Below are 24,326 nucleotides of genomic sequence, written 5' to 3'. Positions count from 1 at the left end.
AAAGGCAAGCCAGCCCTCCTGCTCCTCTTAGACCTCTCAGCTGCTTTCGATCTTGTAGATTACAAGACACTTACTTCACACCTTACTCACTCAGCCAACGTCTCTAAAGAAGTGGCACCGTGGGTACTTTCTTCTTAGAAGGCAGGGCAATGAAAATATTCTCAGACATAGCTAATGCTGCCCCCACCACTATCCACTGTGGAGTCTTGCAGGGCTCCTGCACTGCACCTACTTTATACAACTTGTTCACAAAGACTCTCTTCGACAAGCTTGAAGCCCTATGTATCGCGGATATGAACTACGCTGACGATACCCAAGTACCACTCACTGGCTCCTACACCAGAGACGCTGAAGCACTACTCACAATATACTCCACCATCCAGACTTGGATGGCAGCCAATGGCGTCTGCCTCAATGGGGAGAAGACTGAAATCATCACTCTAGGCCTAAAAACGACATTAGCCACACTAGACAATCTGTACTCCAATTTCACAATTGATAACACTATCATCCCTGTATCCACTTCGGTAAAGACCCTAGGTGTCTAATTAGATTCCACGCTATCCATGTCCAGGCAGGTCAGCGCCATCACCTCTGTCTCAGCACACACCACTAAACTCATAAATGCAGTAAAACCTTACTTATCCAAGCTCTTACAATAGCTAGAGCAACTATTTGGGCCAAACTGGACTACTGCAATGCCCTCCTAGCAGGTACATTAAACAATAACCTAAACAGACTGCAAATTACGCAAAATAATGCGCTCAGAGCAGCATTAAGCCTTCCCAAAAGGGAACACATCTCCAAGGCCAGACAGGCAGCTCACTGGCTCCCGGTTAAAGAACGCATCAGTTTCAAGATCCTCACCCTCACACACAAATGCCTTACCTTCACAGCACCTTCATATTTTTGGTCAACCATATCCAAACCTGCTCACTCCAGACCTATCAGGACACACTACACCAAAAAACTACTCACTCCCTACATTAACAGGTAAAAGGTGGACAGCCTAGGTTTCCCCTATATAGCCACTAAGCTGTGGAACGCCCTGCCCACAGACCTCAAATCAGAAAACTCTCTTCCCTGCCTTCTGCAAAAAACTCAAAACCCTCCTCTTCATATGACCCTCTGTATGTTCTGCTACATCCTCATGTCTGTAAATTTGACTGCAATTGTTCACCACATCTGTAACTAAGTAAACTGTTTGTAACTAGCGCCATGAGGCCTCCGGGCTGTTGCACACTTAACAAATGTGAATAAATAAATAAATGTGAAAATCCTATTATGTCAGCTTGGTAGGCCTGGAAGTGTCCACAACAGCTATGTGGGGCAATGCCCAGGCGGCTGCCTCTTTGATCCCCTGAGGAAGACAATGTTATATCTCGTCTCCCTTCCTGCATGAATGACCGCATGAATGCTGTGTTGTCATTAAAGAATGTGGATGGGGTGTGTGGAATATGTGTGTTTGTCCAGGAGTTCCAACCCAGGCAGTTGGGAAAATGTAGCATGGGTGGTGGGATTCAGTGGGCTCCCCTTAAGACCTATGCTCCTTCATCCTAATTACTTAATATCTTGATGATACTGATTTACCATGTACTGGAATAAACTTCATAAAGACTTAACTGCTGCCTCAATAACTTACTTTATTACAGACAACACCTACCTCCAAAGGCAAAGGAACCCTCCTCAGGAGGTCCCCTGGGAACTGGTGCTTCAAATGCAGTCTTGATGTAACAAAATCACTCTCAAACCAGGATGATGAGTCCTTTTGAAGTCAAAAGACACGGGAAGGGGTGGAACTACATTAGCCATGAGGAGAGGTTTGGCCATTTGAGGGGTTGTAACATCTTGATGTCTGCAAAGGTTCTCTTCAGCCCCATGCGAACAAAGCCCTCTGAGATGGTGTCCAAAGGCAAAGAATACTTGGTATAACAAACTGTATTGGACCCAAGCCAACAGGTTTCCTTTTAAACAAACTGCTGTAACATTTTGCCATCATAAGGACAGATTTCCCCTGGCATGCTTAGGAATTTGAACCGCTAGCTTGTTTCTTCAAGCTGTCTCAACATCGACTCGACCCAGTAAAGTGCATTGACACCGCTATTCAACCACCGGTTTGTTGCTAGGGAAGCACTTGACTCATGGCATCCCAAGCCCCTATGACCCAATAGAAGCATTATTTTGACCTGAATCAAAAGCTGACTTGACCCACTCAAAGCCATCAACTTGCCAGTTTTGAATGCTGACTCTATTCAGAGGGCTGTTGATGGCTGCTAATTCAGCCACAGTAGTTGGCGACCTTCTTCAGTATGGGGGTAGATAGGAAATAGGAGCTGGCCCCAGCGTGTCATCTGGTGGGGGATGTCATCTAGCAAAATCTAAAAACAAACACAATATCACATCATATGATGACTCCAATCTCTAATTTAATACACAAATCACTGGTGTGCATACCTTCATAAATGCATATACATGCTGGCACTCACCATCAATAAAAAATGCTGGGGTAGTGTCAGCGTTGGAAATGTATCCTCAGCCCTCCTGGACATCAATTACAGGGGCCTGAAAAAAGAAGATGAGGCACAGAATGATGACCATTATCCATACTGAGCACATTGCTTATTAAATGTGTCGGTTGGCTCCCTCACCTGATCTCGTGGTCAGGTAAGGTCCCACATGTCACAGCGCACCTAGCGATCCCTACTCCAGATCCAGAAAAAATGGACTGTGAACCAGCGCCACTTGTCTAGAAGAAGGACAAAGTGGCAGGTTACAACAGTTTCCAGCTGTCCTTTAGCCTTGCAGTTTTTACATTACAAAAGATGGCATTTTACTCACCAACTTGCGTGTCAGCATATTGGAATACTGATGTTAATTAGTTGTACACTAATCCCGTTATTGAAAGATGTTCAGTTCAACAATATAGTATCTGGAGCATGGGTAATATCTAAAAGAAATGAAAGAACCCTATTAGTGGGTTTATTATTGCAGGATGCGAACGCCCTTACGGGGAGTTTAAACAGTTACCAAATTTACTAATGTGATTATGGACTCGCATCATGTAGATTTATGCTAGATGACATCCCCCACCAGATGAAATGCTGGGGCCAGGTCCTATTTCCTACCTACCCCCATCCTGAAGAAGGTCGCCAACAACTGTGGCTGAATTAGCAGCCATCAACAGCAGACCGAAACATATGTTGATGCCATTAAATAAGCAGAATGCTATTTGATTTGTTTTTGAACACCTATTTAGAACGAACATAGGTATTAGGAATTGGTGTATTAGATGGGTTTTGTAGGGTTGTTGTATAACCCATATAATGTGAAGATGTATATTTATGAATGTATGAATGAATAGTGGTATGATTGGTGGAATAGATGTGCAGATGCTGAACAAGTATTAAAATCAGACAAACATTGTTAAAAGGAGTTTAAATAAATATATTTTGTGATATTAGTCACTTTGTAGTTGTTTATATAAGAGAGTCTCCAATCTTACTTGCCAAGGTCCATTTTATATTTTTTTCATGTTACTCACCTGGGGGCCAGCGGCATTACAGGTACCCTTATTTAAATCTATACAGAGGGCACATAAATTCAATCTGACTCAACTGCTAAATGAAGCTGCTTGTTCACATCTATTCAAACGTCTAAAGAACCGATTCCACCTACAGGGAGCCCTGTCTAGAAGTGGACTTCATTTTGACTCAAAACTGGATGAACATGACTCAATCTTCTCAACACCAGATTGACTGCAGTAGAGCACCCAGAAGCCCGGCTTAATGCTGCCGATCTCCCAAGAAAATGAGACAAAGGTATTCAAAGTGACCCTATCCCCTTGGTATGCCTTAAAGGTACATAATGACGTCTGATCTCCCTGGCCTTCCCTTTTAAAGACATAACCATGGACATTGACATTGCTACTGAAATATTTTGCCTGAACACCTCTGCTTATTAGCCCAGAGAGCCCTTTATTCTCAAACTCTGCCTTCTCTGTGTATCCATACTGTTTTGATCAGTTGTGTGCATTAATTGTTTTTTTATTAAAGTTCTTATGTTTATACAACCCTGCTTGTAAATTTTTTTATTTTGATAGCTCTATGCTATTGTTGTTTGTGTTGGATCTGTATCGGATTACACCCCTCAAAAAGATAGACATATCATGCCCTTACCATTGGCTACCAAAAGAGGTGAAGGAAGAATGCTTGATGTGCTATGCTTGTTTCACCTGTCTGATTGGGATCACTGCTGATTTAGTAGTAGTGTTGGGATGAATAAGCAGTTCATCCAGTACTCATCCCTTTCCTCCTGCAGAGCAGTAGTCATTTTGTCAATGTCTGCCAAATAGTTGAAAGCTGGTACAAATTGAAGTCCTTATTGGTAATGAGCTATTAAAAAACCTCCACCAGGGAGTGGAGGGGATACAAAGGCCAGCATCTGGACATTATGCACCGCTGCAAGAGCAATCCAATTCAAAGTTTATTATCTTCAACTGATCCTTTTGCAAACAATATAACATAGTGCAATATGATTGATATAATGAGAAATCATAAAATAAGGAAATAATGAATAAATAAAACTGAATTATGTAGGTTAACATTTGTTAAGAGAGAAAGCCCAAAAACTGAAAATGTGCCAGGAACTAGAAGTAAGGGAATTCAAGAGGGCATTTTGAAAGAGATTTCTGAAACAAAATAAATGTCATAAGGGTCTTAAAGAACACCTTTGGAGTGTTTGGGATCATAAAGCTGGTAAACTGCTAGTCTATTTTCCAGGTTTCAGAGGGCAAACTCTTTCTACAAGCCCTTGATAAAGAAACGGGTTGTGGGTTTGGTACAACGGAGCATGGATCAATAAGGAAATAAAGAAAACACTATTACATATTATGAATATTGTGTTTTGCTTATCGTACACTGGATGTAGAGCGTGGAAAGTTTATTTAACTACATCATACTAATAAATTAGTAAAAATAAAAAATAAAAACAAGAAAAGGCTATTATTAATTTGTTAAGGATTTATGAAGCATGTATGATATGAATCCAGTAAAATGTTGATGCAAGCTGACATTTCCTTTAACATTTGTGCCTATATGAGAAAGTCATAAAGATTCTTCTGCAGCCTCATATAATGAGGCACTCCTTGCTACAATCCAAGTATAGGAAACCAACCCTCCTTAATATAGTCAATTCTGCTTTGCAAAGCACTCCCGGACCTACTTTCTTTGATATTCAAGCAAATGTTGTGTAATGTTTATGAAGGATCTCAGGTGAGCACTTTTTAAGCACTAACAATGATTATCTTTGGCCATGAAAAAGGACAATTCTGTGATAGATAGCAGAGGAAGTCTGGTGTTGAAAATTGATCTTTTGGATTAGTCTTTATGTGTATATACTTCTGAAGGACTTTCTCTCCGCCTAACTACTATTATGGTGGTAATACTCTGTTCAGAGGCTCATTATATTTGTCCTCAATGTCTGAATTGTCTGAGGTGCATAGTGACCACCAAAGTTCTGTCAACAAATGCAGAGTGGCAATGATTCAACCGAGGTAGCCCAGAGAGAGCTGGTCAGTGCAGTGGGTGGTCCAGGGACACTTACAATGGCTCAGGGTGGCAGGATCCTCAGACATTTGTCAAGACATGTTGGTCCCACCAGTCCGTTGGTTAAAGCACTGCTCAGGGCCTTCGCAGATCAGGTAGACCAGCAGGGCTTCATAAGGCCAATCACAGGAAGGGATGCTGGGCCTCTTCATGAGTTGTCCACAGATCTACAGTCCTCTGCTTGTCTACACAGGATACTTGGCTTCAACGCTTATCTGAAGAAATGACTGCAGAACTCCTTTTCTTACCCTAAATCCTGGCTGGAAGCAAGTCCAAGCCCACCAAACGTAAGGATCGGCACTATTTAAACAGCCAGCGGCGGTCCAATCAGTGACAACTGTGGGTTTCACTGATGTCCGACCCTCACACTTTCTGGCACCATAGGTGTGGAGTCGGACCAGACAGTCCCACCCCTTCCTGGGCCAAACACACACAAAGGCATCACTAGCCCAAAAGCAGCAGCTTTCCCGGGCAAGTATACAACCTTATATGGGATGTCCTGACATTTTAGGGCACTAGCCATGTTTAGTAGCCACACAGAGTAAAGCAAAATGTGCGCCTTAGAAATAACGCAATAATGCTAAAAGGCAATTACTGCCAGGAGCTCGCCTTAGGCACATATACAAGTAACCAAAAATACCTTGTGTAAAAGTCTAGGGTGATACAAACATACAAAAAAGGTAGCAGGCATCCCTCGCTCGAAAGAACACGGCTTGATAAACTGTCCAGTGGTTATGAACCACTTTGAGAGTTCAGAGCCACTGCTTTTTGCTCACTATACCTTTCACATTTGGGAAATACCCATTTGCATATCAGTCTTTGTCCCACCCACATGGACAGTCAAGCACCGAAATGCCATGGCAATTCCCTCTGAACAAGAGCACCAACAGCAACCCCATACATGTGTTTCAGCCTTGTTGGGCCTCATCAGTGAGGTGAATACAAACATACCCCTACTGCATTGCAAGATGATGTGTGCACTGTTAAAATGTTACCAAAAGGTAAAAGGAAAAAAGACAAAAAGGGGAACATAATTCCCAAGTACCGATAGTCTGAAGGACTAATCAGTTTCCCCATAGCAAAATGAGCTAAAGGCCAGGGGAGTGATGCTGAAGCCTTGGCTTCCCTGTAAAAAGTCTTGACAGGCTCAAAAACAAAAGCAAAACGTTTGGGGGGGGGGTATAGAATATGGATGGAAAGTTGCTAAAAGAGAAATCTTTCCTAACAATTGGCAAACATGGACTTGCTGAATCCATCTTTGCAGAATATGGGTAGACATATCCCAGGGCCACAAACTGGCCCACACAGCGAACACCGGAGGACCAGAAGCATAGACCCCTTTCTTTATCCAGTGTTCACTGTTCAGAGCCAGGAAGTGGACCTAGAGATCTGAGGAAAAGAAGGTAATGCAATGGTGGCTGAGAACATAGCATGGGGTTAGCAGGTCTCATGGGTTGGGGCGGGGAGTATGGGCAGAGGGCACCATGTGGTCTGTGCCCCAGGGCTTGTGGCATGGGGAGAGAGTCACCTTGCCTTTGAACAGATTCCAGCTATTCCAAAGAAGGCTTTACTGATTCCACTATTAAAAAAACCTTCATTGGACGCATCAATTTTCTCTAATTATCGACTAATCTCTTTAATTCCCTTCTTAATGAAAGTTATGGAAGCAGTTGTTACCCCACATTTAAGAACTTTTTGGCAGGACCATGACATTTTAGATCCATGTCAAATGGGTTTCCACCCGCTGATGGGGACAGAATCAGTCTTACTTTCGGTATTACATGCTCTTACTATGATCAAGGATAAAGGCGGTAAGGCAGGTCTCATCTTATTGGACCTGTCAGCCACATTTGATACCATTGATCATGGGCTCCTCATATCAAGGCTGCAGTGCACGGGCATTGCAGGGCCTGTTCTGAAATGGTTTTGTGCTTTTTTGACCTCCTGTGCTCAAATGGTCTCTCTTGCCCCCTATAGGTCACCCCTTCGCTGTGAAATGCGGGGTTCCGCAGGACTCAGACCTGTCCTCTTTGCTTTTTAATGTATATATCCAGCCCCTGGCTACGTTTATTAATTCCTTTGCATTCCAGTACTTTGCCTATGCAGATGATACCCAAATTCGGTTTAGGATGAATCTGGACCAGCAGGGACCGTTCTCCAGCTGTGGTCCTGCCTTGAAGCCCTCGGGGCTAGATGAAATCCAACTGGCTGAAACGTAACAGCAAGAAGAGCAAATTTCTGGTTGTCGGTCTCACCGTTAGTCCAGAAATTTGGACCTCAGAGTACTGGCCGCCTTCACTGGGCCCCTTGCCAGTCCCGGTGGGGACGGTCAGAAATCTAGGTGTAAAAGTGTCATTGTCATTGGCTATGGAAACCTAGATCAACACCATTTGTGGCCTGGGCTTCCTTAAATTGAAGCAGCTTGGGAAGGAACTTCCTTTCATCCCTGAGGATCTCCACACTCAGTTGGTAGCCACCGGCCTTTATGGCAGCATTGACTACTGCAACTCCACTCTTCTTTCCCAGCCGGCATACTTAATCCATCATCTGCAGGTCTTGCAAAATGCAGCCATCTGCCTGGTTAAGGGTATTTCCTTTATTCATCATGTCACGGCAGGATGGTGGGCCCTACACTGGCTGCCTGTCTCAGTACAAATCCAGTTTAAGGCCCTGTGCATTATCCATCCGGCAATTAATGGGAAGGGCTGCCTAGCCATTCAGGATAAAATTCAACACTATAAACCGGGGGGTGTTCTTCGATCTACTGATGCAGTGTTAGTGGAAATACAGAGTTCTCGTAGAGAACGGGGGGGGGGGAGGGGAAGCAGAGCATTTTCCATCACTGGGCCAAAACTCTGGAACACCCTGCCAATTGCACTGCAGCATACTGAAGATTTTGAGCTGTTTAAACGTAGGCTAAAAACCCATTTGTTTGCCTGAAATGTCACCTCTCTTTCTGTAAAATAGCGCCATGATACCTTTTGTAACAGCCCGCTTTACACATATTTGTAAGATTGATAGTGGATCTGCCACGAATATAACCTGCTTGATCAGGGTGGACCAATCCTGTCATCAGTGGATTCAATCCATAGCAGCTACCGAGATGTATAATGTACATTGGTCTATAAGAGTTACACATGGTTCAGTCTTCTGACTGGTTTTGCTGTAAAATCTCTTTTGTCTCTCACTGAGTGGGGACAGTTGCCTTTTCATAGTTGACTCCTTATCCATTTTTAACAAGCTAGGGGTTAATAGAAGCGCCATCACTTTATAGAATTCATTGCCTGTCCCATCTGGCCCAGGAGCTGTCATTGAAATAATTGCCTCTGTTGTGTCTTTATGTCTTGCATTGTGATGTGGGCACCCAATTCTTCCCATTCCTTTCTGTTAATCTTCGTTAACTGAACCACTTCCAGATACATCATTACTTTGCTGGCACACATGTAACTGTATGACTGTATAATTTTTAATAGTAATAGGGTGCTGTATAGAACAAAGTGACAATCAATAAACACATTATGAACTAGTATTAATAATGTTAAGTATACCATGAACTACACAATGGAAAACCCTGAACATAACAAAATGAAAATCCAAAAAGAAGTAGCGAGAGGGTTTAAGTAGTCAATTGAAAAAGATGAGTTTTAATGCTTTTCAAAATGCCAACAGAGAAAGAAGGAGATGTATAGAGCAAGGCAGTGAATTTCAATCCCAAGGGACTACTATGTGGAACATAGGCAGAGTAGTTTGTCTGGAAAAAAGGATTTTTAAGCCTTACGATGGTGATTTTGTATGTCTAATAAGACAACCAAATATATGAAGCATGGCGGCCATGTATTCAGGATTGCTCAATAACCAGAGCCTTGAAAATGATGCAGCAGTGAATGAGTGGCAAACAGAGAGATATTAGTACGGCCATGGTGTGTATTGGAATTTTGCATGCCAAATATCAAGAAAGCATAACAGTGGAGCAAAGTTTTTAAAAGGGGCCCAAGAACTTTCAAGAAGGCCCATCAGAATAGCATTGCCTTAATGGCTAAGACAAAAACAACACAATGTTCTCAATTAAAGATAACTGAAACATACAAGATGGAAAGAAAGAAGAAATATGAGATTTAAATTTAAGATTTGAACCTAAATGAAATATAAGAGATTTATCATGTGGCACCAGGGTTGGAGTGATACAAAAGAAATAGCAGATAAAGCCAATCCTGGATAAGTGAACTCAAAGAGATTGGAGACAAAGATAATAACAGATCTCATGCTTATACACATTTAGTTTGAGTTAAGATAAAGACATCCATTCATCAATAGCAATGAAGCAATTCCTTAGGAGTTAGATGTCAGTGAAGACACCTTCAGATATGGCTGAATTTCATTGGCATATTGATATGTTTAGAAGCATTACCCACAACCAGATTTTCCAGAGGTTCATGTCTCTACATGGTGGACATTAATTAACAATGAGACCTTACCAGGGAATAGGTTTAACAAAGATTGTATTTATTTATTTATTTATACAACACCGTAGCAGCCCGGGGCATCAGGGTGCTCACAAAAAAACCCCCAGAAACTACAATACATGACAATAATGCAAAACAGTAACAAATAACAGTCATACAAACATGAATTAAATCAGGTGCTAATAAGCCTTAACTAGGTATCAGTACATACACAAATAAAAATCACATACAAGTGCAATCATCAACAAACAGCATAGATAGGGCAAGGAATCTACTTTCTACAAATCAATCTTATTATTATAGACCATCAAAACCTGGAATTTACACACAGTCCACAACTAGTTTCAAATCAGATGGCATATTGGGAACCAAAACACAATAAAATAAAAAATAAAATTCAAAAAATAAAAATAAGATTAATACATTTAGCTAAAGAAAAGTGGATGTTTACTACAACCACAGCCAAAAAGTATGTCGTCCATGTTTGCCTGTGTGCACCATTGATCAATTTTAATCCTCTGCAGGACCTAAACATTCAAAGTTCTTACAATCCCTAGTCCAGTCCTCTGTCGAAGCCAGGCCATGACCTTGTTTCTAAGGGCTTCCTTGGAATCAATCCCTATTGGTGTCATGAGATTAGAGATAATAAAATGTCTTTGATCCAGAACAGTTTCTCTTAGGAGTTTATCAGCAATTTGGGACATCTGTGTTTTGCCAGTTTGTAGAATCCTATCAGGACTAGGTTTAATGTTGAAGTCATCACATTGGACAGCACATAACAATGCCAATCTTGGCTCCTCAGCCACGGTGGGCAGCCCAGCTGTTAATGATTGAACTTGCCATTTAGCTACTGAAAGCGTAGCTGGGGCCATTGGGTAGCAGTGTTCATCCTTCAAACGTTTAGTCATATTCAAGGCATCCAGCTCAGTTTGGAAAATTGTATCCTCAAAATCAATAATATGCTAAAGCCAGATCGGCTGTCTGGGATTGATTATTGACTATACAAGCCAAATTACCATGCTCCTGCTGAGATGTTTGTCAGCTCCCATTTACCCTATCAACATTTAGGTGCAGGTCTGTTTGACATTAATTATCTCTCATAACAGGGAGTACTTGTAGCACAGTTTTATCCAATAATTCCTGCCATATGCCAAAATCATAAAAATGTCTGCATTGATGAAAGTCAGCAATTATTCTGTCTTTAATGAAGTGCCATTGAGTAGAACTCGTAGGTTCCATATTGACAGATTGTTCAGTACTTACCCCGACTGATTCCATGGAGAATTGCAGAGGGGGCTTCAGAACTGCTTTCTCCCCTTTTTCTACACTGGACTGTAGAGGCATAGGCAAGAACAGGGCTATATACTCAAGACTTCCGCCATGTATACAAGTGTCCCCATCTAGTGTGTAGCTAAGGTCTCCCTCTTTTACATGACCCTCTATTATTAGTTCCACGTCCTAATCTTTGATAGGACATGCTCTTGTCTCCTGAAGACACCTTCTTCTAAAAGCACTTAAATCCAGAACCTCAGTTAGTTTATTCCTATTAGGAGTTGGGGTCTGCTTTGTACCAGACATTTCCTGCACACGTGCTCGGTATACTTTGAGGCCAAAGACCAGCCTCTTTACACCTAGCAGAGTCAATGTGTCCACAGTCTCCTACACTTCAATAAACGAGGGAGAAAGAGAAACAATATAATGCCCAAACATGCTAGTAAGGCAAAGAAGTTTTGGGTGAGCGAAACAAAGGTCAGGGCAGAGCATTTATACCATGAGTTGTGCTAACAGGCTCAGATCCATTTCCCATTCGCCTATGAAAGAACACTCAGCTATCATCTCTCCCTGGAGTTCTCAATGTACCAGGTCACACAATAGAGGACTGTTACTCTCCCCCCCCCCGTCAACTCTGCCTTCTCTGCAGCACTCGCAGGACATCGGGCGCCGCACGGTAGCTCAAGCACAGAACACGTAGCACTCCTTGGTGGCAGGTGGTGAAAGAAGTGGACTCACTCATGTCCAAGCCGTCAAGCCGCACCCTGCGAGGTCCGCATCCGACAGCTCCGACTCATAGCAGAGACGCTGCTCTACAAATGTGTACAGGTTATACCAAAATAACAAGACTGTTTTAGTCTACTTTGGGTAAAAGGTGTCAGGGTGGTTATTCTTCACAGCCGGGCAGTGTTGATAGAAAACATAACCAAAAGAAATGAATTCTCAAACAAGTGGATGTGGGAGCTTTCCAACAAAAAGTTCTCCCTGCTCTTAAAAAGGTCTTGGTCAGGGGTCCTCCCAGAAAATCAGTCAAAATAATCAATAAGGCATAAGGGAAGGCAAAACAATTGAGGATACATGTGCATTTATTAAGAGTAGGAAAAGTCCAAACCACTGGATGCCCCACATGCTTTTTCTAGATGGAGAAGTGCAAAGCACTGTTATGGAGAATTCTCCAGAATGGCTAATTTCCCTTACCTAATGAGTCCCTCAGCAGCTTTGCTGGATTTCTGGGGTTTCTTTTTTTCACCTGGTAAGAGTGTGAGCCTTTTTTCGCACTCTTACATGTGTTTTGCTGTGTGTGTTTAACATTTTCTTGTGTTCAGAGACTGTGGAGCCTGACCTAATCCATAGGCATTATCTTTTTACTGTGTGTTACATAGCACCTTCAGTGCAGTGACACAGGATTGTCTTTTTGACTTCCCAACTCCGACTCCATTTTCTGGGACTGACTACTGTCTCCCAAAACATATAAAGTTGCCATTGACTTTATTAGTCTCTTTTTAAACTCACAGACCCAGTACAAACTATCTTAAATAGAGTGCTGGAAAGGGTTAATACTTATCCCTTTTTGTCTGTTTCTCTTGGAACATTGTTTCACTCCCTTTTCATTAAGACTTGGCTGGTGGCAGTGGTAACTACCCTATATTTCCTACCGCGGTTATCTTAATAACCTTGGTATTGTTTTAGGCTATCTTGGTAGCCTCGACTTAAACCCGCTAAACCAGGCTTGTCCAACCTTTCTGAATGTGGAGCCGAAGCATTCACTTTTTGTCACCCGGTGGGCCGGCGAGCCAAAAGTGCACACCCTCACCCAAAGGAGTATATTCAAAAGCAATGGTCTGTGACCTTTGACACAATAGCATCACAGGCATAAACATGCAGTCCCAAAGATAGCTTTTGGTGTGGTGTTGGGGGCAGTGATCAAAGATTAGTTTCTTGTGATTTCTTCCAGTGTGCATTGGTTGATATTTCTCTGAAATAGTTGGTGCGACCGAGCGTAGCGAGGGTGCTATAACGATCTAGGGGGGGTTTGGGTGATTCCCCCCTAAGATGTTTTTTCCAGATATCGGGCTAAAATTGTGCATTTTACAGCAGGAAAAGTGACCAAAAAGCCATAAGTTTACAATCAGTTCTAAAGGGGAACATGTACATTCCATGTCACCAACAGCAGACAAGAACATTGTAGAACACAACACATTTTAATGATCAATGTGTCCACAGTGTAAAACAGCACTGTCACTGATGTAACACATTGGCATGCTGGTTGTGCCCAAAATATGCCTCTGTAGCAACATGCCTATGCTGGCTGTTCCCAATTTAGGCCAGCAATGTCCTCTACAAAGCATGATTGATGCTGCCTGAGCATGTGCAGTGTGCCCAATACATATGCCAGCTTATCTCGGTAATACACATGCATTACTTCTGTGGTAATGAAAGAAGCATAATCCAATTCCAGGGGGCACCTGAGGCAGTAAAAGTCCTCTGCCACACCCCGGTTTATTGGTGGGACCAAACATTGCAGAAATAAATAAATTAATCGTGTCCACAGACCCGACAAATATTGAACAAACAAATAAATCGGGCAGGGGGGCCGACTTATGAATTTCCCAGGGGGTGCCCAACTATAGGAAGTGACATCACCAGCAGTTATATAACCGCATTTTCACGTAGTCGCCAACTTGGTGTAAGGAGGGCAGTGGTGCAGACTGTGGAAACATTGGATAGCATGTATTGCATATACTAAAGTCAAGTAAGAGGAGGTTTAAGCCTTCCAGTTGCATTCCAGTAGGCTATTACTGCCCCTACCCCACCCCTCTACAACCATCCAGGTTGTAGTAGCCCTCAAAAGGCAGAGCAACACAACTAGGATGGGAGAACGAAATTCCATCGCATCATGTGAGCGTGTCAAACCTCAGAGCAAAGACTGTGTGTGTGTGCCTCCTACCTTGGCGCACAATCTCACTAATGTGGTGCAAATCTCGCAAGTGGGTGCATGGGAATCCCATGCGTGTGTGTGGGCTGCATACCCCGGATCACTTGCTCACTTCTTCAGTGTGAAACTCTGGCCAAGGCAGTACTGTCCCAATGGTGAGAAGTGTCGTATTTTCATATTAACTATGCTTAAGCACTTTGGGTTATTGAATAGCGCTGCTACATTATGAGTAATTCCATCCCTTTAAATATATTAGCTCTTGTATAACCAAACAGTGTTATTCTGATGATGAAGAATATGATGTTAGACTTGCTCAATAGTTCTGGTTCTGTATAATTAAATGTACTTCAGATCTTCAGAGTCTCGGGAGGATAGCTCAGGGGTAACATGCTCATCTTGGAAGCAAGACGACATGGAGCAACACAGGTTCGATCCCTCTGGGTATATTATGCGCACAATAAATAACCAAAAAAAAAAAATAATTCTGCCGAGAAGTGCTGGGCCTTGTCAATAAGAGTGTAGCAGCTCAACTGAGAAGTGCTAATGTTGTCCCATCAAAAGTATAGCAGCCCCACTAAGATGAACTAGCATTGCCTCAACAAAAGCTTAGTATTGCAATTATAGAAGCCCTATTTAGCAAGCTAACTGAGGAGTACCAGCATTGCCCCATTTCAAATACGGCAGCTCTAGTAGAAAATAGAATACACAGCCCTGCTGAGAAGTGCTGCTACTGTCTCTTTAAATATATAGAAGCACATTGGCTCTGCACCATTAGGCCCTGCAAGTACTGTCCCATTGAATGCTATTACACTTAACAAGGTCAACAGTATGGCAAGGTCCACACTGGGTTCTATGTGATAATTCTGCATTTTAAAGAACAAATACAAAAAAGACGAATTTATTTCAGCTGATTTGTGTGGTCAAAAGGCCGAATTATCACATTCTACTGCCCACCAACCCCGCTAAACTCCCCAAGAAGGTGCTCCCACCTCACCCCACACTCCCACCCTCTCCCACGCGGTTACCTTCCTTAGAATTCAGGGGAGTTACCTCCTTCAACGCCTCCGTTCCCCGCCCGAAGCATAGCATTCACCCTCACCAAGAACACACTCAGAAACATACAAACAGTCTCATTTGCCCTCTCCCTGCCACCTCCCCCCACAGATGTAATGCAAGAGGGGTGCACAGGTGTACAAAAACACCCAACCCAAAAGAAATTAGAAATTGAGGGACAAACTTGCTTTGCATATGTGCCTCCATTTTTAAAAATCGTTTTGGGTTGGGTGTACCTCTACATCTGTGCAACCCTCTTGCCAAGAGGGGTGCACAGATGTACAAATACACCCAGCCCAAAACGATTTTTAGAAATTGAGGGACAGACTTTTTTTGCATCTGTGCCTCCATTTCTAAAAATCGTTTTGGGTTGGGTGTACTTCTACATCCGTGCACACAGATGTAGAAGTATACCCAAACCAAAACGATTTTTAGAAACTGAAGGACAGATGGAAAACAAGAGCATCTTGCTTTGCATCCGTTCCTCAATTTTTAAACATCGTTTTTTACCCGGCTTTTACCTGGGCCGCCAGAGAGAGACACAGCATGGATGGAACAAAGGGCCATCCATACTGCATCTCTTCTCTCTGTCCTGGGGGGGTAGAGGGGGGCCCGCAGCACCCGCATATTCGGCGCCCCTGAAACCGGGCCATGGCCTGTAACTGCCTCTGGTGCCTTAATTTATTTATTTCTGCAATGTAGGGTCCGACAAACATTGCAGAAATAAACACCTTTTATTCGTTGCTTTGCTCTGCTGCTGGTTTCTTCCCTGGGCAGTGCAGGACCCTCCAGCGTTCATTCTTCGTGTCAGCCCGACAGTCGCTTCAGGAACCGTGAGCTTGCAGGACCTGCCAGGAACGTCCGCCTCAGCTACAGCCTTCTTCTCCATTTAGGTTACTGTTCAAATCCGGTTGTTCGTTTCGTCCAGCCGCGGTGAAATAAACACTAAACATCACTAAAAAGCAATATTAATCATGTCTGATATGGAAAGCTACAGTCAGGAGACCCTCATTAGTTACACTGTGGATTATCTGAAAAATCTGTATAGAGAAAGGAATCTCTCTGTCAAAGGCAAAAAGTCTGAATTGATTGAAAGGTTGTTAGAGAAACAAAGTCTGGAGGATGGGTCTGAAATACCTGACCCCTCAGTAAATGTGGAAAATAATGAGGATTATAATGTGTCTATTATTGATGAGTTAGAAGAGGCAGAGATGTCCCATAATGTAGGCCTCACTGCTCCTTTACCTGCTCAGCAACCTCAACCTTTGTCCACTGAACCCCTAAAGGTCCTACACACAGTCCCAAATGTATTGCTCTAGAAAAGACGAGCCTTTAATTGGATTTTAAACATTTAAATGCTCAAACTGAACAAAAGCATCAATAACTTAAACTCAGAGAAATGGAGATGAACCATTCCTTAGAAATGAAAAGATTGTCTATTAAAAATGCTTCTCTCCCAGAGTCTTCTAGGTCTTCCAGTCCTAAGAGACCCCATATGCCTAAAGAAATTGTGGGTATGTATGAAGCTAAGCTTGATATTTTGGATTGGTTGACAATGTTTGAATATAACCATTGGATTCAAGGCTTTACAGGGAATCAGTTGCTTCCCTGGCTCTTCTCTAGGCTACCCACTGTTGCATGTGATGTTGTGATGAGTTGGGGCAGGTGGATAGGATGGATTATGAGTGTGCGAAGCTAGCTTTGATTGCTAGATTTGGGAGGACCCCTTCTCAGTACCTTAAGAGGTTTAGGACCCTCAAAAAGCATGATGGTACCCCTTGGGCCATCTGGGTATGTGAATGTTTAACAAATTTAGATGGTTGGGTTGAGGTTTACAGAGTAAACACTTATGAAGGTATGAGAAATCGTGCTATGTTGGAGTCAATTTATGATGCCTGCTCTCCTGAGCTCAGACAGCACTTCGCTGATTCAAATGAGATAGATCCCAAGAAGTTAGCTAAGGCTGCTTATTTGTGGGTTGCCAAAAGAGCTACTCACAAGGATTCTGGGGCAACCAAGAAGAAGGAAGAGGGAAAGCAGCCAAAGAAAGTTAACAAGGACAATTCTAATACCATCAATCCAAAAGAGGGCCACAAAACAGCAACATAAGGGTAAACCACAAGGGAAACTGAATCAGGCTAGTGCCCCATCTGGACCCAAACCAGATGGAGGTCAGAACAAACCCCAATTCATCAAGACATTTGGGAAATGTTATGTTTGTGGGTTAACTGATCATGTGAAATGGGATCCCAGATGCAAGGTTAAACCTTCAGGGGTCCACACTGTCTCCTTAGCCTTCTCCCCAGAGGAAGAAGTACCTATGGCAAGTGGAAACTTTCACCTACTGGCTGATGAACCCATGAGAGTTTCAGCTAGTGTTTCTTTAGGGTCCCTAGGTTTGCAGGAACAACAGAATGTAGATGTCTATAATTCAAGCCCAGATAATACTAAAGAGTATTATAAAGAAAGTGTTCTTCTGAATGGCCAGGAGACTTCTGCCATCAGAGACACTGGAGCCAGCATAACTGTGGTGGATGAATCATTTTTCAAGGTGGAGGATGCTGCTAAGGCACCCAAACGCCTCACCATGTCAGCTGGAGGCCCTCTGCAAATGCTTCCCCAGTTACCAGCTCTCATCCAGTGTAATGATATGACTGTCAAAATACCTGTTAGTGTGCAGAGTGAAGTGTCTGGGAGAGTCCTGTTGCGTAATGACTTAAAAACTCTTTGAGTTGTGTCCAGTACCCCAGGCCTCCCAGTAAAAGGAAACAGGAGCTCACTAGGCCTGCAAGGGAGAGGACCTTAAGAGGCTCTCCAGAGGAGTTGATAGAGGAAACTATCACTCCCACTCCACAGGAGTTGCTGACTGCTATTTCTGGAAAGAAAGAGGCAAAGGGGAAACCCAAGACCTCAAGGAAAAAGTCAGACAGCACCCTTGTGCTACCATCAACGACATCAACAAGATTGTCCAAGGTCACACCTGTGACTCCTCCACCTGCTGAGGCAGAGTGTGAGGTACACCCTTGTGTGGTTAATCCAGTTTCTGAGGAATCAGATCTGATGGAAGACACTGTTTTAGTTGGAGATCTTGACCCTGTTCATCATCCTGAGCTGCAGTCTTTACTGGCAGAAGGTGGACCCAACCGGGCAGACTTCAGCAGAGGACAAAGCGAGTGTCCTACTCTCAAAGGTCTTCGACAGCAGGCTGCTCCTCAACTTGATGGGTAAGAAGTTGGAAAGCATAGGTTAAGCTGGGAATATGGCCTCTTCTACAGTGAACCGACTGAGTTTATCCCTGGGGACTGCAAAAGAATTATAATGCCACTTGCCAACAGACTCTAGTTCCTACAGTTGGCCCACAAGATACCTTTGGCTGGTCATTTGCGTTTCAAAAACACCAAGGAAAGGCTCTCCTTGTACTTCTACTGGCCTAAGATGGGTTCAGAAGTTGACAAATTCTGTAGGAGCTGTCACACTTGCCAAACCTCTTGCAAGAGTGGATCCAAGAATGTGGCACCCCTAGTGCCTCTCCCAGTGGTGGGAGTTCCTTTTGAGAGGGTGGGCATCGACATTGTTGGTCCCCTTGACCCTCCCACATCTTCAGGGAACAGGTTTATCATGGTTGTAGTAGACCATGCTACAAGATACCCAGAAGCAATACCTATGAGGTCTGTTATGGCTCAGGCTGTGGCTAAGGCTCTACTTGGTATTTTTACCAGAGTAGGGTTTCCTAAGGAAGTGATATCCGACAGGGGATCCAATTTGATGTCCCACTACATGCAAGCAATGTGGAAAAACTGTGGTGTCACTTACAAGTTCTCTACAGCCTACCATCCACAGACAAATGGACTGGTAGAGAGGTTTAATCGAACTATGAAGTGCATGATAAGTGCTTTAGAGGAACCCCTTAAAAGAAAATGGGACCTTCTACTGCCATGCCTTCTCTTTGTTTATAGAGAGCTCAGGAGGGAGTTGAATACAGTCGCTTTGAAATAATGTATGGCCATCCAGTCAGAGGTCCATTGGCCCTGATTAAGGAGCAGTTGGATAGTGCTCCTTCTCCAAGCTAGTCAGAGTGACTGACTATGTGACAGGTCTCCGGAGGAGAATGTCACACATGATGGCAGAAGCTAGTGATAACCTAAAAGCAGGTCAGGCTCTGGTCAAACATTGTCATGACCAGAAGGCCAGTATGGTTGAGTTTACTCAAGCAAAAACCAAGAGGTGATGGCTGGAAGGTTTAGAATTAATCTTAACCACTGGCATTGCTCTGGGCAACCCTCCAGACCACCGTTCTTCGCCTGCCAAGCCATTACAGAAGGAGAAAGACCATATGCAAATCAGGCTTGGCCCCACCCCAAAAGGGGCAATCCAGCCCAAACTGCTAGGCCACATCCCTTCTGCACGAGACCACAAGCATCCCCAAACATGTTTCACCCTTGTGGGCTCATCAGTGAGGAGTAGTTTGGGTCTCTAGGTCCAGCAGGCACGGGACCCACGTCTGGGCATACCCGTCCCACTCAGGATGACAAAGCAAAAACAAAGAGGTGATGGCTGGAAGGTTTAGAATGAATCTTAACCACTGGCATTGCTCTGGGCAACCCTCCAGACCACTGTTCTTCGCCTGCCAAGCCATTACAGAAGGGGAAAGACCATATGCAAATCAGGCTTGGACCCACCCCAAAAAGGTCAATCCAACCCAAACTGCTAGGCCACATCCCTTCTGCACAAGACCACAAGCATCCCCAAACATGTTTTGCCCTTGTTGGGGCTCATCAGTGAGGAGTAGCTTGGGTCTCTAGGCCCAGCAGGCACAGGACCCACGTCTAGCCATACCCGTCCCACTCGGGGTGACAAAGCAAAAACAAAGAGGTGATGGCTGGAAGGTTTCAAAAAAGAATCTTAACCACTGGCATTGCTCTGGGCAACCCTGCAGACCACCTTTCTTCACCTGCCAAGCCATTACAGAAGGGGAAAGACCATATGCAAATCAGGCTTGGCCCCACCCCAAAAGGGGCAGTCCAGCCCGAACTGCTAGGCCACATCCCTTCTGCATGAGACCACAATCATCCCCAAACATGTTTCGCCCTTGTTGGGGCTCATCAGTGAGGTGTAGCTTGGGTCTCTAGGCCCAGCAGGCACGGGGCCCACGTCTGGGCATACCCGTCCCACTCAGGGTGACAAAGCAAAAAAAAGAGGTGATGGCTGGAAGGTTTAAAATGAATCTTAACCACTGGCATTGCTCTGGGAAACCCTCTAGACCACTGTTCTTCGCCTGCCAAGCCATTACAGAAGGGGAAAGACCATATGCAAATCAGGCTTGGCCCTGCCCCAAAGGGGGAAGTCCAGCCCGAACTGCTAGGCCACATCCCTTCTGCACGAGACCACAAGCATCCCCAAACATGTTTCACCAAGAAAATAACCAGGCGACAAATCCAGAAGGGGGCAAATGAATGAACGGAGCAGTTTTTATGCCGGCATTTCCTGGTCACATGACTCCCGTGTGGGAATCACATGAGCGCGAGACTGAGCGTGACCACGTGACCGCCTCTCCGTGGTTGTTCTTGCAGGAAGGCAGGATGAGGGGCGGAATGTCCGCTGAAACAAGTGCCACGGCAACCCCTCAAACACCCGACTTCTCCAGCACCAGGAGTGCTGCCGCGCGCGACCACCGGCACCAAGGCGAACACGAGCGCTTCCAAAAGAAGAGCGTGGCCCACGTTGCTGCCGGAACCAGTCCCCAGGGTTTGGATCGCTAGCATATCTTGTCTCGGGTGAGTTGTGCGAGCGTGAGTGTGCGCTTGCGTGCATGACAGAGTCCCCCCTTAATGGCACACGTCCACGTGGGCTAGAGGGATTGTTACTGTGGAAACGGGAGACCAGGAGTGGAGCTTGCACCGCACTAGCGGGTTCCCATGATCTCTCTTCAGGACCGTATCCTACCCAATTCACTAATTAATAGAGACGACCCCTACTTATTCTAGAACCCAGTATCTCATTGACTTCATATTCAATAGAGGTGCCCCTAAGCACCGGTGAAGGCGGTAAGACTACCCGCATTGAAGAAGGGCATGGTTTGAGAAGTGCTGTGTGGAAGACTGGATGGATACGCCTTTTGGTGGGTATAGAGAGCCTATAAACTACAGGTTTAATGACCTTGGTCACTCGGTAAGGACGGACGAAACAGGGCAATAGTTTCCGGCAGCCCGGGATAGATAAGTGCCTCGTGGAAAGCCAAACCCTATCTCCTACAGTGTAAGAAGGAGCGGACACCCTTTTCCTGTCAGCAGTCTACCGCATCAATTCTTGTGATTCCCTGAGATGTATGTACGTCTTATTGTGGATGTCCTTTAGGTTACGTATGCAAGAGGAGACAGTCGGTGGAACTGTGTAGGACAAGTCTGGGAAGGGTAGGGTGCGAGGGTGCTGGCTGCATAGGGAATAAAAAGGGGAATAGCCTGTGGAAGAATGAGGTGCGTTGTTGTAAGCAAATTCTGCTATATGCAACACCCGATACCAAGAATATTGATGTTGCAATGACAGGCACCGGAGGTACTTTTCCATAGTTTGGTTAACCCTCTCGGTTTGCCCATCTGTCTCAGGATGATAGGAGGAGGAGAAACGGGTGTCAATGCCAAGTAATCCTATAAGGGAGCGCCAGAAGCATGACGTGAATTGGGAGCCCCGATCAGACACAATGGCGGAAGGCAGTCCGAAGAGAACAAAAATGTGGCGGAAAAAAAGGTCAGCTCAAGCAGAAGCAGTAGGAATACCGGTACAAGGAACGAAACTTGCCATCTTGGAAAAAGAGTCAGTCACAACCCAGATGGTATCAAAGCCATTAATCTTGGGCAGGTCCATGACAAAGTCCATGGAAAAAGTATGCCATGGTTGTCATTAATCTTGGGCAGGTCCATGACAAAGTCCATGGAAACAGTATGCCATGGTTGTATTGGAGAAGGCAACGGCTGTTATGACCCCAGAGGTCGACCCTTTCGGATTTTGCACTGGGCACAGATAGAACAGGAAGAAACATAGGACCTGGTATCCTTACGCATGGACGGCCACCAACACCAGCGTTGAAGCAGAGCAACTGTTCGCTGCTGGCCAGGGTGACCGTTTATGATTGCATCATGGGTCCACTCTAGGGCAATTTTACGAGTATCAGGAGTGGGTATATAGAGTTTATTTTGAATGAACCGTAGTCCATCATGTATAGTGATTTTCCAGTCTCGGAGCTGGTCAGGACGTGTGGCTGTCCATTGACGGCTTGATGATAACATATCCGTGGGAGGTGTACATAAACAAATCACGTGTTTGTTGTCCAATAACGTCTCGGGATAAATCGGGAGGGATACCCCTCCTGGGATACGGGAAAGGGCATCGGCCTTACTATGAGTGGTGCCTGGTCAGTGTTTTATCACAAAGTCATAGGCTGAGAAAAACAAATGCCACCGCACTTGTCGGCTATTAGTGCACTTGAATGTAGCCAGATCTTGAAGGTTGCAGTGGTATGTGCACACAGTGACCTGGTGGTTTGCTCCTAACAGATGGTGTCTCCAGACTTGGAAGGCGCCTTTCACTGCCAGGAGCTCTTTTTCAGTAACAGTATAATGGGATTCTGCCAGAGTAAATTTCCTTGAATGGAAAGCCACAGGGTGTAATAACCCGCTGGATGGAAAGGTTTGAGACAATATAGCCCCTAGAGCATAAGAGGACGCATCAGCTTTGAGAACGTAAGGGAGATCAGGATTAGGGTGTTGCATAATCGGAGCAGTAGTGAAAGCCGTCTTTAGGGTCTCGAAAGCATTTTGTTGCAGAGGGGTCCATACGAACGGAGTGCGTGGACTGGTGAGTTTTGTTAGCGGGGTGACAATGGATGAAAACCCTGCTATGAACCGTCTATAGTAGTTAGCGAATCCTAGGAAAGATTGAAGCTCCTTGATGGACCGAGGGATAGGCCAGTCCAGGATTGCTTGCACCTTCTTGGTATTCATAAGTAGCCCTCTGGAAGTGATGTGGAAGCCTAAGAAATCGACTTCCTGTGCGTGGAACAGACACTTTTCTAGTTTTGCGTACAAGTTATGGGCCCGTAATTGTGTTAGTACTTCCTGAACATGGGTAATGTGTTCTTGTAAAGTGTGTGAATATATCAGGATGTCGTCGAGATACACCACGACATAGTTGTCGATAATATCGTGGAAAATGTCGTTCATAAACCTTTGGAATGTTGCGGGTGCATTGCAGAGCCCGAATGGCATAACCGTATATTCAAAGAGGCCATACCTGGTACAAAAGGCTGTCTTCCACTCATCTCCTTTTCTAATGCGAATGAGATTGTATGCCCCCCTGAGATCCAATTTTGTGAAAATTGTGGCATGTGTCAATTGATCAAGTAATGGTGTGATGAGAGGAATAGGGTATCTATTCTTGATAGTCATATGGTTGAGTCACCGGTAATCTATGCATGGGCGGAGATCGCCCTCTCTCTTTGGTACAAAGAAAATGGGGATAGCAGCGGGGGATATTGATGGTAGTATGTGTCCTAGCTGAAGAGCGTGATGTAAGTATTCTTCATGTCTTCAGATTGAGACAAGGAGTAGATTCTGCCACATGGTACCTCAGCTCCTGGGTCTAGGTCTATTGGGCAGTCGTATGGACGGTGTGGGGGTAGTTGTTCTGCCGACCCCTTGTCAAAAACCTCTGCAAAGTCACGGTAGTCAGGGGGAATGTCAGTCATAACCAAACCCACCATGTGCCTTGGTGTATCAATTTCCATCCCTTGGTGTTCGCATATAGTTGACTGAGCCATGCCCCCTAAAGCCTGTACTGGTGTGGTAGGGTCTGGAACTATGAGACAATGTCCCAGACAAAATGGAGATTCGAAAACAACATTCCCTTGGGACCAGTCAATGGTGGGATTATGAGTGCATAACCATGGGAATCCCAAAATGAGACCATACTGGGGTGTAGTGATTAAATCAAAGACGACAGTCTCCT

The sequence above is a fragment of the Ambystoma mexicanum genome, chromosome 7p (assembly GCF_040938575.1).
Source record: "Ambystoma mexicanum isolate Mex_15411 chromosome 7p, UKY_AmexF1_1, whole genome shotgun sequence".
Classification (NCBI taxonomy): domain Eukaryota; kingdom Metazoa; phylum Chordata; class Amphibia; order Caudata; family Ambystomatidae; genus Ambystoma; species Ambystoma mexicanum.
Note: the sequence above shows the minus strand (reverse complement) of the source record.